Here is a 14,978-nt window from a genome sequence, read left to right on the forward strand (position 1 = left end):
CTGCAGCCCCTAGTCTACCTGCCCAGAGTCTACCTGCCGCCACTAGTCTAACTGCCCCTAGTCTACCTGCCGCCACCAGTCTACCTCCCCTAGTCTACCTGCCTCCACTAGTCTACCTGCCCCTAGTCTACCTGCCGCCACTAGTCTACCTGCCCCTAGTCTACCTGCCGCCACTAGTCTACCTGCCCCTTGTCTAACTGCAGCCCCTAGTCTACCTGCAGCCCCTAGTCTACCTGCCTCTAGTCTACCGCCCCTAGTCTACCTGCCCCTAGTCTACCTGCTGCCCCTAGTCTACCTGCCTCTAGTCTACCTGCCGCCACTTGTCTACCTGCCCCTAGTCTACCTGCCCCTAGTCTACCTGCCTCTAGTCTACCTGCTGCCCCTAGTCTACCTGCCGCCCCTAGTCTACCTGCCCCTAGTCTACCTGCTGCCCCTAGTCTACCTGCTGACCCTAGTCTACCTGCCTCTAGTCAACCTGCCCCTAGTCTACCTGCTGCCCCTAGTCTACCTGCCCCTAGTCTACCTGCCGCCCCTAGTCTACCTGCCCTTAGTCTACCTGCCTTCTTTGGTCTACCTGCCCCTAGTCTACCTGCCCCTAGTCTACCTACCCCTAGTCTACCTGCGGCCCCCAGTCTACCTGCCGCCCCTAGTCTTCCTGCCGCCCCTAGTCTACCTGCAGCCCCTAGTCTACCTGCCCCTGGTCTACCTGCTCCTAGTCTACCTGCCGCCACTAGTCTAACTGCCCCTAGTCTACCTGCCGCCACTAGTCTACCTGCCCCTAGTCTACCAACCCCTAGTCTACCTGCCTCCTCTAGTCTACCTGCCGCCCCTAGTCTACCTGCCCCTAGTCTACCTTTCTCCTCTAGTCTACCTGCCCCTAGTCTACCTGCCCCTAGTCTACCTGCCCCTTGTCTACCTGCTGCCCCTAGTCTACCTGCCCCTAGTCTACCGGCCCCTAGTCTACCTGCCCCTAGTCTACCTGCCCCTAGTCTACCTGCCGCCCCTAGTCTACCTGCCCCTAGTCTACCGGCCCTTAGTCTACCTGCCTCCTTTAGTCTACCTTCCCCTAGTCTACTTGCCCCCAGTCTACCTGCTCCTAGTCTACCTGCTCCTAGTCTACCTGCTCCTAGTCTACCTGCCCCTAGTCTACCTGCCCCTAGTCTAACTGCAGCCCCTAGTCTACCTGCCGCCCCTAGTCTACCTGCCCTTATTCTACCTGCCTTCTTTGGTCTACCTGCCCCTAGTCTACCTGCCCCTAGTCTACCTACCCCTAGTCTACCTGCAGACCCCAGTCTACCTGCAGCCCCTAGTCTACCTGCAGCCCCTAGTCTACCTGCCCCTGGTCTACCTGCTCCTAGTCTACCTGCCGCCACTAGTCTAACTGCCCCTAGTCTACCTGCCGCCACTAGTCTACCTGCCCCTAGTCTACCAACCCCTAGTCTACCTGCCTCTTCTAGTCTACCTGCCGCCCCTAGTCTACCTGCCCCTAGTCTACCTTTCAGCTCTAGTCTACCTGCCCCTAGTCTACCTGCCCCTAGTCTACCTGCCCTTTGTCTACCTGCTGCCCCTAGTCTACCTGCCCCTAGTCTACCGGCCCCTAGTCTACCTGCCCCTAGTCTACCTGCCCCTAGTCTACCTGCCCTTAGTCTACCTGCCTCCTTCAGTCTACCTGCCTCCTTTAGTCTACCTTCCCCTAGTCTACCTGCCTCTAGTCTACCTGCCCCTAGTCTACCTGCCCCTAGTCTACCTACCCCTAGTCTACCTGCTCCTAGTCTACCTGCCCCTAGTCTACCTGCCCCTAGTCTACCTGCCCCTAGTCTACCTGCCCCTAGTCTACCTGCCGCCCCTAGTCTACCTGCCGCCCCTAGTCTACCTGCCCCTAGTCTACCTGCTCCTAGTCTACCTGCTCCTAGTCTACCTGCACCTAGTCTACCTGCCCCTAGTCTAGCTGCAGCCCCTAGTCTACCTGCTCCTTGCCTACCTGCTCCCTCTAGTCTACCTGCTCCTAGTCTACCTGCCTCCTCTAGTCTACCTGCTCCAAGTCTACCTGCCCCTAGTCTACCTGCTGCCTCAAGTCTAACTGCCCCTAGTCTACCTTCCGCAACTAGTCTACCTGCTCCTAGTCTACATGCCGCCCCTAGTCTACCTGCCCCTAGTCTACCTGCCTCCTTTAGACTACCTGCCTCCTTTAGTCTACCTACCCCTAGTCTACCTGCCCCTAGTCTACCTGCCTCATTTAGACTACCTGCCTCCTTCAGACTACCTGCCCCTAGTCTACCTGCCCCTAGTCTACCTGCCCTTAGTCTACCTGCGCCTAGTCTACCTGCCTCCTTTTGTCTACCAGCCTCCTCTAGTCTACCTGCCCCTATTCTAACTGCCCCTAGTCTACCTGCCGCCACTAGTCTAACTGCCCCTAGTCTACCTGCCGCCACTAGTCTAACTGCCCCTAGTCTACCTGCTGCCCCTAGTCTACCTGCCCTAGTTTACCTGCATACTCTAGTCTACCTGCTCATAGTCTACCTGCCTCCTCTAGTCTACCTGCTCCTAGTCTACCTGCCGCCTCTAGTCTACCTGCTCCTTGCCTACCTGCTCCCTCTAGTCTACCTGCTCCTAGTCTACCTGCCTCCTCTAGTCTACCTGCTCCTAGTCTACCTGCCCCTAGTCTACCTGCTGCCTCAAGTCTAACTGCTCCTAGTCTACCTGCCCCCTCTAGTATACCTGCCTCCTTTAGTCTACCTTCCCCTAGTCTACCTGCCCCTAGTCTACCTGCCCTAGTTTACCTGCATACTCTAGTCTACCTGCTCATAGTCTACCTGCCTCCTCTAGTCTACCTGCTCCTAGTCTACCTGCCGCCTCTAGTCTAACAGCTCCTTGCCTACCTGCTCCCTCTAGTCTACCTGCTCCTAGTCTACCTGCCTCCTCTAGTCTACCTGCTCCTAGTCTACCTGCCCCTAGTCTACCTGCTGCCTCAAGTCTAACTGCTCCTAGTCTACCTGCCCCCTCTAGTATACCTGCCTCCTTTAGTCTACCTTCCCCTAGTCTACCTGCCCCTAGTCTACCTGCCCCTAGTCTACCTGCCCCTAGTCTACCTGCCCCTAGTCTACCTGCTCCTAGTCTACCTGCCCCCTCTAGTATACCTGCCTCCTTTAGTCTACCTTCCCCTAGTCTACCTGCCCCTAGTCTACCTGCCCTAGTTTACCTGCATACTCTAGTCTACCTGCTCATAGTCTACCTGCCTCCTCTAGTCTACCTGCTCCTAGTCTACCTGCCGCCTCTAGTCTACCTGCTCCTTGCCTACCTGCTCCCTCTAGTCTACCTGCTCCTAGTCTACCTGCCTCCTCTAGTCTACCTGCTCCTAGTCTACCTGCCCCTAGTCTACCTGCTGCCTCAAGTCTAACTGCTCCTAGTCTACCTGCCCCCTCTAGTATACCTGCCTCCTTTAGTCTACCTTCCCCTAGTCTACCTGCCCCTAGTCTACCTGCCCCTAGTCTACCTGCCCCTAGTCTACCTGCCCCTAGTCTACCTGCTCCTAGTCTACCTGCTCCTAGTCTACCTGCCCCTAGTCTACCTGCCCCTAGTCTACCTGCCCCTAGTCTACCTGCCCCTAGTCTACCTGCCCCTAGTCTAGCTGCAGCCCCTAGTCTACCTGCTCCTTGCCTACCTGCTCCCTCTAGTCTACCTGCTCCTAGTCTACCTGCCTCCTCTAGTCTACCTGCTCCTAGTCTACCTGCCCCTAGTCTACCTGCTGCCTCAAGTCTAACTGCCCCTAGTCTACCTTCCGCAACTAGTCTACCTGCTCCTAGTCTACCTGCCGCCCCTAGTCTACCTGCCCCTAGTCTACCTGCCTCCTTTAGACTACCTGCCTCCTTTAGTCTACCTACCCCTAGTCTACCTGCCCCTAGTCTACCTGCCTCATTTAGACTACCTGCCTCCTTCAGACTACCTGCCCCTAGTCTACCTGCCCCTAGTCTACCTGCCCTTAGTCTACCTGCGCCTAGTCTACCTGCCTCCTTTAGTCTACCAGCCTCCTCTAGTCTACCTGCCCCTATTCTAACTGCCGCTAGTCTACCTGCCGCCACTAGTCTAACTGCCCCTAGTCTACCTGCCGCCACTAGTCTAACTGCCCCTAGTCTACCTGCTGCCCCTAGTCTACCTGCCCTAGTTTACCTGCATACTCTAGTCTACCTGCTCATAGTCTACCTGCCTCCTCTAGTCTACCTGCTCCTAGTCTACCTGCCGCCTCTAGTCTACCTGCTCCTTGCCTACCTGCTCCCTCTAGTCTACCTGCTCCTAGTCTACCTGCCTCCTCTAGTCTACCTGCTCCTAGTCTACCTGCCCCTAGTCTACCTGCTGCCTCAAGTCTAACTGCTCCTAGTCTACCTGCCCCCTCTAGTATACCTGCCTCCTTTAGTCTACCTTCCCCTAGTCTACCTGCCCCTAGTCTACCTGCCCCTAGTCTACCTGCCCCTAGTCTACCTGCCCCTAGTCTACCTGCTCCTAGTCTACCTGCTCCTAGTCTACCTGCCCCTAGTCTACCTGCCCCTAGTCTACCTGCCCCTAGTCTACCTGCCCCTAGTCTACCTGCCCCTAGTCTAGCTGCAGCCCCTAGTCTACCTGCTCCTTGCCTACCTGCTCCCTCTAGTCTACCTGCTCCTAGTCTACCTGCCTCCTCTAGTCTACCTGCTCCTAGTCTACCTGCCCCTAGTCTACCTGCTGCCTCAAGTCTAACTGCCCCTAGTCTACCTTCCGCAACTAGTCTACCTGCTCCTAGTCTACCTGCCGCCCCTAGTCTACCTGCCCCTAGTCTACCTGCCTCCTTTAGACTACCTGCCTCCTTTAGTCTACCTACCCCTAGTCTACCTGCCCCTAGTCTACCTGCCTCATTTAGACTACCTGCCTCCTTCAGACTACCTGCCCCTAGTCTACCTGCCCCTAGTCTACCTGCCCTTAGTCTACCTGCGCCTAGTCTACCTGCCTCCTTTAGTCTACCAGCCTCCTCTAGTCTACCTGCCCCTATTCTAACTGCCGCTAGTCTACCTGCCGCCACTAGTCTAACTGCCCCTAGTCTACCTGCCGCCACTAGTCTAACTGCCCCTAGTCTACCTGCTGCCCCTAGTCTACCTGCCCTAGTTTACCTGCATACTCTAGTCTACCTGCTCATAGTCTACCTGCCTCCTCTAGTCTACCTGCTCCTAGTCTACCTGCCGCCTCTAGTCTACCTGCTCCTTGCCTACCTGCTCCCTCTAGTCTACCTGCTCCTAGTCTACCTGCCTCCTCTAGTCTACCTGCTCCTAGTCTACCTGCCCCTAGTCTACCTGCTGCCTCAAGTCTAACTGCTCCTAGTCTACCTGCCCCCTCTAGTATACCTGCCTCCTTTAGTCTACCTTCCCCTAGTCTACCTGCCCCTAGTCTACCTGCCCTAGTTTACCTGCATACTCTAGTCTACCTGCTCATAGTCTACCTGCCTCCTCTAGTCTACCTGCTCCTAGTCTACCTGCCCCTAGTCTACCTGCTGCCTCAAGTCTAACTGCTCCTAGTCTACCTGCCCCCTCTAGTATACCTGCCTCCTTTAGTCCACCTTCCCCTAGTCTACCTGCCCCTAGTCTACCTGCCCAAGTTTACCTGCATACTCTAGTCTACCTGCTCATAGTCTACCTGCCTCCTCTAGTCTACCTGCTCCTAGTCTACCTGCCGCCTCTAGTCTACCTGCTCCTTGCCTACCTGCTCCCTCTAGTCTACCTGCTCCTAGTCTACCTGCCTCCTCTAGTCTACCTGCTCCTAGTCTACCTGCCCCTAGTCTACCTGCTGCCTCAAGTCTAACTGCTCCTAGTCTACCTGCCCCCTCTAGTATACCTGCCTCCTTTAGTCTACCTTCCCCTAGTCTACCTGCCCCTAGTCTACCTGCCCCTAGTCTACCTGCCCCTAGTCTACCTGCCCCTAGTCTACCTGCTCCTAGTCTACCTGCTCCTAGTCTACCTGCCCCTAGTCTACCTGCCCCAAGTCTACCTGCCCCTAGTCTACCTGCCGCCCCTAGTCTACCTGCCGCCCCTAGTCTACCTTCCCCTAGTCTACCTGCCCCTAGTCTACCTGCTCCTAGTCTACCTGCTCCTAGTCTACCTGCCCCTAGTCTACCTGCCCCTAGTCTAGCTGCAGCCCCTAGTCTACCTGCTCCTTGCCTACCTGCTCCCTCTAGTCTACCTGCTCCTAGTCTACCTGCCTCCTCTAGTCTACCTGCTCCTAGTCTACCTGCCCCTAGTCTACCTGCCCCCTCTAGTCTACCTGCCACACTCAGTCTACCTGCCCCTAGTCTACCTGCCTCCTTTAGACTAACAGCTCCTAGTCTACCTGCCGCCCCTAGTCTACCTGCCCCTAGTCTACCTGCCTCCTTTAGACTACCTACTCCCAGCCTACCTGCATCCTCTAGTCTACCTGCCGCCCCTAGTCTACCTGCCCCTAGTCTACCTGCCTCCTTTAGACTACCTGCCTCCTTTAGACTACCTGCCTCCTTTAGACTACCTGCCTCCTTTAGTCTACCTATCCCTAGTCTATCTGCCCCTAGTCTACCTGCCCCTAGTCTACCTGCAGCCCCTAGTCTACCTGCAGCCCCTAGTCTACCTGCAGCCCCTACTCTACCTGCAGCCCCTAGTCTACCTGCCTCCTTTTGTCTACCTGCCGCCCCTAGTCTACCTGCAGCCCCTAGTCTACCTGCCTCCTTTTGTCTACCTGCCCCTAGTCTACCTGCCTCCTGTAGTCTACATGCCCCTAGTTTACCTGCCCCTAGTCTACCTGCCGCCCCTAGTCTACCTGCCCTTAGTCTACCTGCCTCCTTTAGTCTACCGCCCCTAGTCTACCTGCCCCTAGTCTACCTGCTGCCCCTAGTCTACCTGCCTCTAGTCTACCTGCCGCCACTTGTCTACCTGCCCCTAGTCTACCTGCCCCTAGTCTACATGCCTCTAGTCTACCTGCTGCCCCCAGTCTACCTGCCGCCCCTAGTCTATCTGCCCCTAGTCTACCTGCTGCCCCTAGTCTACCTGCTGACCCTAGTCTACCTGCCTCTAGTCAACCTGCCCCTAGTCTACCTGCTGCCCCTAGTCTACCTGCCCCTAGTCTACCTGCTGCCCCTAGTCTACCTGCCTCTAGTCAACCTGCCCCTAGTCTACCTGCTGCCCCTAGTCTTCCTGCCTCTAGTCTACCTGCTGCCCCTAGTCTACCTGCCCCTAGTCTACCTGCTCCTGGTCTACCTGCCTCCTCTAGTCTACCTGCACCTAGTTTACCTGCATACTCTAGTCTACCTGCTCCTAGTCTTCCTGCCCCTAGTCTACCTGCCGCCTCTAGTCTACCTGCCCCTAGTCTACCTGCTGCATCAAGTCTAACTGCTCGTAGTCTACCTGCCCCCTATAGTCTACCTGCACCTAGGCTACCTGCATCCTCTAGTCTACCTGCTCCTAGTCTACCTGCTGCCCCTAGTCTACCTGCACCTAGTCTACCTGCATCCTCTAGTCTACCTGCTCCTAGTCTACCTGCATCCTCCAGTCTACCTGCCCCTAGTCTACCTGCCCCCTCTAGTCTACCTGCCACACCTAGTCTACCTGCCCCTAGTCTACCTGCCTCCTTTAGACTACCTGCTCCTAGGCTACCTGCCGCCCCTAGTCTACCTGCCCCCCCTAGTCTACCTGCCCCTAGTCTACCTGCCTCCTTTAGATTACCTACTCCTAGTCTACCTGCATCCTCTAGTCTACCTGCCCCTAGTCTACCTGCCGCCCCTAGTCTACCTGCCCCTAGTCTACCTGCCTCCTTTAGACTACCTGCCTCCTTTAGTCTACCTACCGCCCCTAGTCTACCTGCCCCTAGTCTACCTGCCTCCTTTAGACTACCTGCCTCCTTTAGTCTACCTGCCTCCTTTAGTCTACCTGCCCCTAGTCTACCTGCCTCCTTTAGTCTACCTGCCCCTAGTCTACCTGCAGCCCCTAGTCTACCTGCAGCCCCTAGTCTACCTGCCGCCCCTAGTCCACCTGCCGCCCCTAGTCTACCTGCCCTTAGTCTACCTGCCTCCTCTAGTCTACCTGCCGCCCCTTGTCTACCTGCCCTTAGTCTACCTTTCTCCTCTAGTCTACCTGCCCCTAGTCTACCTGCCCCTAGTCTACCTGCAGCCCCTAGTCTACCTGCAGCCCCTAGTCTACCTGCCTCTAGTCTACCGCCCCTAGTCTACCTGCCCCTAGTCTACATGCTGCCCCTGGTCTACCTGCCTCTAGTCTACCTGCCGCCACTAGTCTACCTGCCCCTAGTCTACCTGCCCCTAGTCTACCTGCCCCTAGTCTACCTGCCTCTATTCTACCTGCTGCCCCTAGTCTACCTGCCGCCCCTAGTCTACCTGCCCCTAGTCTACCTGCCCCTAGTCTACCTGCCCCTAGTCTACCTGCTGCCCCTAGTCTACCTGCCTCTAGTCTACCTGCTGCCCCTAGTCTACCTGCCCTAGTCTACCTGCACCTAGTCTACCTGCCTCCTCTAGTCTACCTGCACCTAGTTTACCTGCATACTCTAGTCTACCTGCTCCTAGTCTACCTGCCTCCTCTAGTCTACCTGCTCCTTGCCTACCTGCTCCCTCTAGTCTACCTGCTCCTAGTCTACCTGCCCCTAGTCTACCTGCTCCTAGTCTACCTGCTCCTAGTCTACCTGCCCCTAGTCTACCTGCCCCTAGTCTACCTGCCCCTAGTCTACCTGCTCCTAGTCTACCTGCTCCTAGTCTACCAGCCCCTAGTCTACCTGCCCCTAGTCTACCTGCCCCTAGTCTACCTGCCTCCTCTAGTCTACCTGCCGCCCCTAGTCTACCTGCCCTTAGTCTACCTTTCTCCTCTAGTCTACCTGCCCCTAGTCTACCTGCCCCTAGTCTACCTGCTGCCCCTAGTCTACCTTCCCCTAGTCTACCTGCCCCTAGTCTACCTGCTCCTAGTCTACCTGCTCCTAGTCTACCTGCCCCTAGTCTACCTGCCCCTAGTCTACCTGCCCCTAGTCTAGCTGCAGCCCCTAGTCTACCTGCCCAGAGTCTACCTGCCGCCACTATTCTAACTGCCCCTAGTCTACCTGCCGCCACTAGTCTAACTGCCCCTAGTCTACCTGCCGCCACTAGTCTAACTGCCCCTAGTCTACCTTCCGCAACTAGTCTACCTGCTCCTAGTCTACCTGCTGCCCCTAGTCTACCTGCCCCTAGTCTACCTGCCTCCTTTAGACTACCTGCCTCCTTTAGTCTACCTACCCCTAGTCTACCTGCCCCTAGTCTACCTGCCTCATTTGGACTACCTGCCTCCTTCAGACTACCTGCCCCTAGTCTACCTGCCCCTAGTCTACCTGCCCCTAGTCTACCTGCGCCTAGTCTACCTGCCTCCTTTAGTCTACCGGCCTCCTCTAGTCTACCTGCCCCTAGTCTACCTGCCCCTAGTCTACCTGCAGCCCCTAGTCTACCTGCAGCCCCTAGTCTACCTGCCTCTAGTCTACCGCCCCTAGTCTACCTGCCCCTAGTCTACATGCTGCCCCTGGTCTACCTGCCTCTATTTTTCCATGCTGCCACTAGTCTACCTGCCCCTAGTCTACCTGCCCCTAGTCTACCTGCCCCTAGTCTACCTGCCTCTAGTCTACCTGCTGCCCCTAGTCTACCTGCCGCCCCTAGACTACCTGCCCCTAGTCTACCTGCCCCTAGTCTACCTACTGGCCCTAGTCTACCTGCCTCTAGTCTACCTGCTGCCCCTAGTCTACCTGCCCCTAGTCTACCTGCTGCCCCTAGTCTACCTGCCCCTAGTCTACCTGCTGCCCCTAGTCTACCTGCCCTAGTTTACCTGCATACTCTAGTCTACCTGCTCATAGTCTACCTGCCTCCTCTAGTCTACCTGCTCCTAGTCTACCTGCCGCCTCTAGTCTACCTGCTCCTTGCCTACCTGCTCCCTCTAGTCTACCTGGTCCTAGTCTACCTGCCTCCTCTAGTCTACCTGCTCCTAGTCTACCTGCCCCTAGTCTACCTGCCGCCACTAGTCTACCTGCCCCTAGTCTACCTGCCCCTAGTCTACCTGCCCCTAGTCTACCTGCCTCTATTCTACCTGCTGCCCCTAGTCTACCTGCCGCCCCTAGTCTACCTGCCCCTAGTCTACCTGCCCCTAGTCTACCTGCCCCTAGTCTACCTGCTGCCCCTAGTCTACCTGCCTCTAGTCTACCTGCTGCCCCTAGTCTACCTGCCCTAGTCTACCTGCACCTAGTCTACCTGCCTCCTCTAGTCTACCTGCACCTAGTTTACCTGCATACTCTAGTCTACCTGCTCCTAGTCTACCTGCCTCCTCTAGTCTACCTGCTCCTTGCCTACCTGCTCCCTCTAGTCTACCTGCTCCTAGTCTACCTGCCCCTAGTCTACCTGCTCCTAGTCTACCTGCTCCTAGTCTACCTGCCCCTAGTCTACCTGCCCCTAGTCTACCTGCCCCTAGTCTACCTGCTCCTAGTCTACCTGCTCCTAGTCTACCAGCCCCTAGTCTACCTGCCCCTAGTCTACCTGCCCCTAGTCTACCTGCCTCCTCTAGTCTACCTGCCGCCCCTAGTCTACCTGCCCTTAGTCTACCTTTCTCCTCTAGTCTACCTGCCCCTAGTCTACCTGCCCCTAGTCTACCTGCTGCCCCTAGTCTACCTTCCCCTAGTCTACCTGCCCCTAGTCTACCTGCTCCTAGTCTACCTGCTCCTAGTCTACCTGCCCCTAGTCTACCTGCCCCTAGTCTACCTGCCCCTAGTCTAGCTGCAGCCCCTAGTCTACCTGCCCAGAGTCTACCTGCCGCCACTATTCTAACTGCCCCTAGTCTACCTGCCGCCACTAGTCTAACTGCCCCTAGTCTACCTGCCGCCACTAGTCTAACTGCCCCTAGTCTACCTTCCGCAACTAGTCTACCTGCTCCTAGTCTACCTGCTGCCCCTAGTCTACCTGCCCCTAGTCTACCTGCCTCCTTTAGACTACCTGCCTCCTTTAGTCTACCTACCCCTAGTCTACCTGCCCCTAGTCTACCTGCCTCATTTGGACTACCTGCCTCCTTCAGACTACCTGCCCCTAGTCTACCTGCCCCTAGTCTACCTGCCCCTAGTCTACCTGCGCCTAGTCTACCTGCCTCCTTTAGTCTACCGGCCTCCTCTAGTCTACCTGCCCCTAGTCTACCTGCCCCTAGTCTACCTGCAGCCCCTAGTCTACCTGCAGCCCCTAGTCTACCTGCCTCTAGTCTACCGCCCCTAGTCTACCTGCCCCTAGTCTACATGCTGCCCCTGGTCTACCTGCCTCTATTTTTCCATGCTGCCACTAGTCTACCTGCCCCTAGTCTACCTGCCCCTAGTCTACCTGCCCCTAGTCTACCTGCCTCTAGTCTACCTTCTGCCCCTAGTCTACCTGCCGCCCCTAGACTACCTGCCCCTAGTCTACCTGCCCCTAGTCTACCTACTGGCCCTAGTCTACCTGCCTCTAGTCTACCTGCTGCCCCTAGTCTACCTGCCCCTAGTCTACCTGCTGCCCCTAGTCTACCTGCCCCTAGTCTACCTGCTGCCCCTAGTCTACCTGCCCTAGTTTACCTGCATACTCTAGTCTACCTGCTCATAGTCTACCTGCCTCCTCTAGTCTACCTGCTCCTAGTCTACCTGCCGCCTCTAGTCTACCTGCTCCTTGCCTACCTGCTCCCTCTAGTCTACCTGGTCCTAGTCTACCTGCCTCCTCTAGTCTACCTGCTCCTAGTCTACCTGCCCCTAGTCTACCTGCTGCCTCAAGTCTAACTGCTCCTAGTCTAGCTGCCCCCTCTAGTATACCTGCCTCCTTTAGTCTACCTTCCCCTAGTCTACCTGCCCCTAGTCTACCTGCCCTAGTTTACCTGCATACTCTAGTCTACCTGCTCATAGTCTACCTGCCTCCTCTAGTCTACCTGCTCCTAGTCTACCTGCCGCCTCTAGTCTACCTGCTCCTTGCCTACCTGCTCCCTCTAGTCTACCTGCTCCTAGTCTACCTGCCTCCTCTAGTCTACCTGCTCCTAGTCTACCTGCCCCTAGTCTACCTGCTGCCTCAAGTCTAACTGCTCCTAGTCTACCTGCCCCCTCTAGTATACCTGCCTCCTTAGTCTACCTTCCCCTAGTCTACCTGCCCCTAGTCTACCTGCCCCTAGTCTACCTGCCCCTAGTCTACCTGCCCCTAGTCTACCTGCTCCTAGTCTACCTGCCCCTAGTCTACCTGTCCCTAGTCTACCTGCCCCTAGTCTACCTGCCCCTAGTCTACCTGCCGCCCCTAGTCTACCTGCCGCCCCTAGTCTACCTGCTCCTAGTCTACCTGCTCCTAGTCTACCTGCTCCTAGTCTACCTGCACCTAGTCTACCTGCCCCTAGTCTAGCTGCAGCCCCTAGTCTACCTGCAGCCCCTAGTCTACCTGCTCCTTGCCTACCTGCTCCCTCTAGTCTACCTGCTCCTAGTCTACCTGCCTCCTCTAGTCTACCTGCTCCTAGTCTACCTGCCCCTAGTCTACCTGCTGCCTCAAGTCTAACTGCCCCTAGTCTACCTTCCGCAACTAGTCTACCTGCTCCTAGTCTACCTGCCACCCCTAGTCTACCTGCCCCTAGTCTACCTGCCTCCTTTAGACTACCTGCCTCCTTTAGTCTACCTACCACTAGTCTACCTGCCCCTAGTCTACCTGCCTCATTTAGACTACCTGCCTCCTTCAGACTACCTGCCCCTAGTCTACCTGCCCCTAGTCTACCTGCCCTTAGTCTACCTGCGCCTAGTCTACCTGCCTCCTTTAGTCTACCAGCCTCCTCTAGTCTACCTGCCCCTATTCTAACTGCCCCTAGTCTACCTGCCGCCACTAGTCTAACTGCCCCTAGTCTACCTGCCGCCACTAGTCTAACTGCCCCTAGTCTACCTGCTGCCCCTAGTCTACCTGCCCTAGTTTACCTGCATACTCTAGTCTACCTGCTCATAGTCTACCTGCCTCCTCTAGTCTACCTGCTCCTAGTCTACCTGCCGCCTCTAGTCTACCTGCTCCTTGCCTACCTGCTCCCTCTAGTCTACCTGCTCCTAGTCTACCTGCCTCCTCTAGTCTACCTGCTCCTAGTCTACCTGCCCCTAGTCTACCTGCTGCCTCAAGTCTAACTGCTCCTAGTCTACCTGCCCCCTCTAGTATACCTGCCTCCTTTAGTCTACCTTCCCCTAGTCTACCTGCTGCCTCAAGTCTAACTGCTCCTAGTCTACCTGCCCCCTCTAGTATACCTGCCTCCTTTAGTCTACCTTCCCCTAGTCTACCTGCCCCTAGTCTACCTGCCCTAGTTTACCTGCATACTCTAGTCTACCTGCTCATAGTCTACCTGCCTCCTCTAGTCTACCTGCTCCTAGTCTACCTGCCGCCTCTAGTCTACCTGCTCCTTGCCTACCTGCTCCCTCTAGTCTACCTGCTCCTAGTCTACCTGCCTCCTCTAGTCTACCTGCTCCTAGTCTACCTGCCCCTAGTCTACCTGCTGCCTCAAGTCTAACTGCTCCTAGTCTACCTGCCCCCTCTAGTATACCTGCCTCCTTTAGTCTACCTTCCCCTAGTCTACCTGCCCCTAGTCTACCTGCCCCTAGTCTACCTGCCCCTAGTCTACCTGCTCCTAGTCTACCTGCTCCTAGTCTACCTGCCCCTAGTCTACCTGCCCCAAGTCTACCTGCCCCTAGTCTACCTGCCGCCCCTAGTCTACCTTCCCCTAGTCTACCTGCCCCTAGTCTACCTGCTCCTAGTCTACCTGCTCCTAGTCTACCTGCCCCTAGTCTACCTGCTGCCTCAAGTCTAACTGCCCCTAGTCTACCTTCCGCAACTAGTCTACCTGCTCCTAGTCTACCTGCCACCCCTAGTCTACCTGCCCCTAGTCTACCTGCCTCCTTTAGACTACCTGCCTCCTTTAGTCTACCTATCACTAGTCTACCTGCCCCTAGTCTACCTGCCTCATTTAGACTACCTGCCTCCTTCAGACTACCTGCCCCTAGTCTACCTGCCCCTAGTCTACCTGCCCTTAGTCTACCTGCGCCTAGTCTACCTGCCTCCTTTAGTCTACCAGCCTCCTCTAGTCTACCTGCCCCTATTCTAACTGCCCCTAGTCTACCTGCCGCCACTAGTCTAACTGCCCCTAGTCTACCTGCCGCCACTAGTCTAACTGCCCCTAGTCTCAAGGAGACTAGTCTCAAGGAGCCTCAAGGAGCAGGTAGACTAGAGGCGGCAGGTAGACTAGGAGCAGGTAGACTAGAGGAGGCAGGTAGACTATGAGCAGGTAGACTAGAGTATGCAGGTAAACTAGGGCAGGTAGACTAGGGGCAGGTAGACTAGGGGAAGGTAGTTAAACTAGTCTACCTGCATCCTCTAGTCTACCTGCTCCTAGTCTACCTGCTGCCCCCAGTCTACCTGGACCTAGTCTACCTGCATCCTCTAGTCTACTTCCTCCTAGTCAACCTGCATCCTCTAGTCTACCTGCCTCAAGTCTACCTGCCCCCTCTAGTCTACCTACCACCCCTAGTCTACATGCCCCTAGTCTACCTGCCCCCTCTAGTCTATCTGCCACACTCAGTCTACCTGCCCCTAGTCTACCTGCGTCCTTTAGACTAACAGCTCCTAGTCTACCTGCCGCTCCTAGTCTACCTGCCCCTAGTCTACCTGCCTCCTTTAGACTACCTACTCCTAGTCTACCTGCATCCTCTAGTCTACCTGCCCCTTGTCTACCTGCCGCCCCTAGTCTACCTGCCCCTAGTCTACCTGCCTCCTTTAGACTACCTGCCTCCTTTAGTCAACCTACCCCTAGTCTACCTGCCCCTAGTCTACCTGCATCCTTTAGACTACCTGCCTCCTTTAGACTACCTACTCCTAGTCTACCTGCATCCTCTAGTCTACCTGCCCCTTGTCTACCTGCCGCCCCTAGTCTACCTGCCCCTAGTCTACCTGCCTCCTTTAGACTACCTGCCTCCTT

Source organism: Salmo salar, chromosome 14 (genome assembly GCF_965601325.2).
Source record: "Salmo salar chromosome 14, fSalSal1, whole genome shotgun sequence".
Classification (NCBI taxonomy): Eukaryota; Metazoa; Chordata; class Actinopteri; order Salmoniformes; family Salmonidae; genus Salmo; species Salmo salar.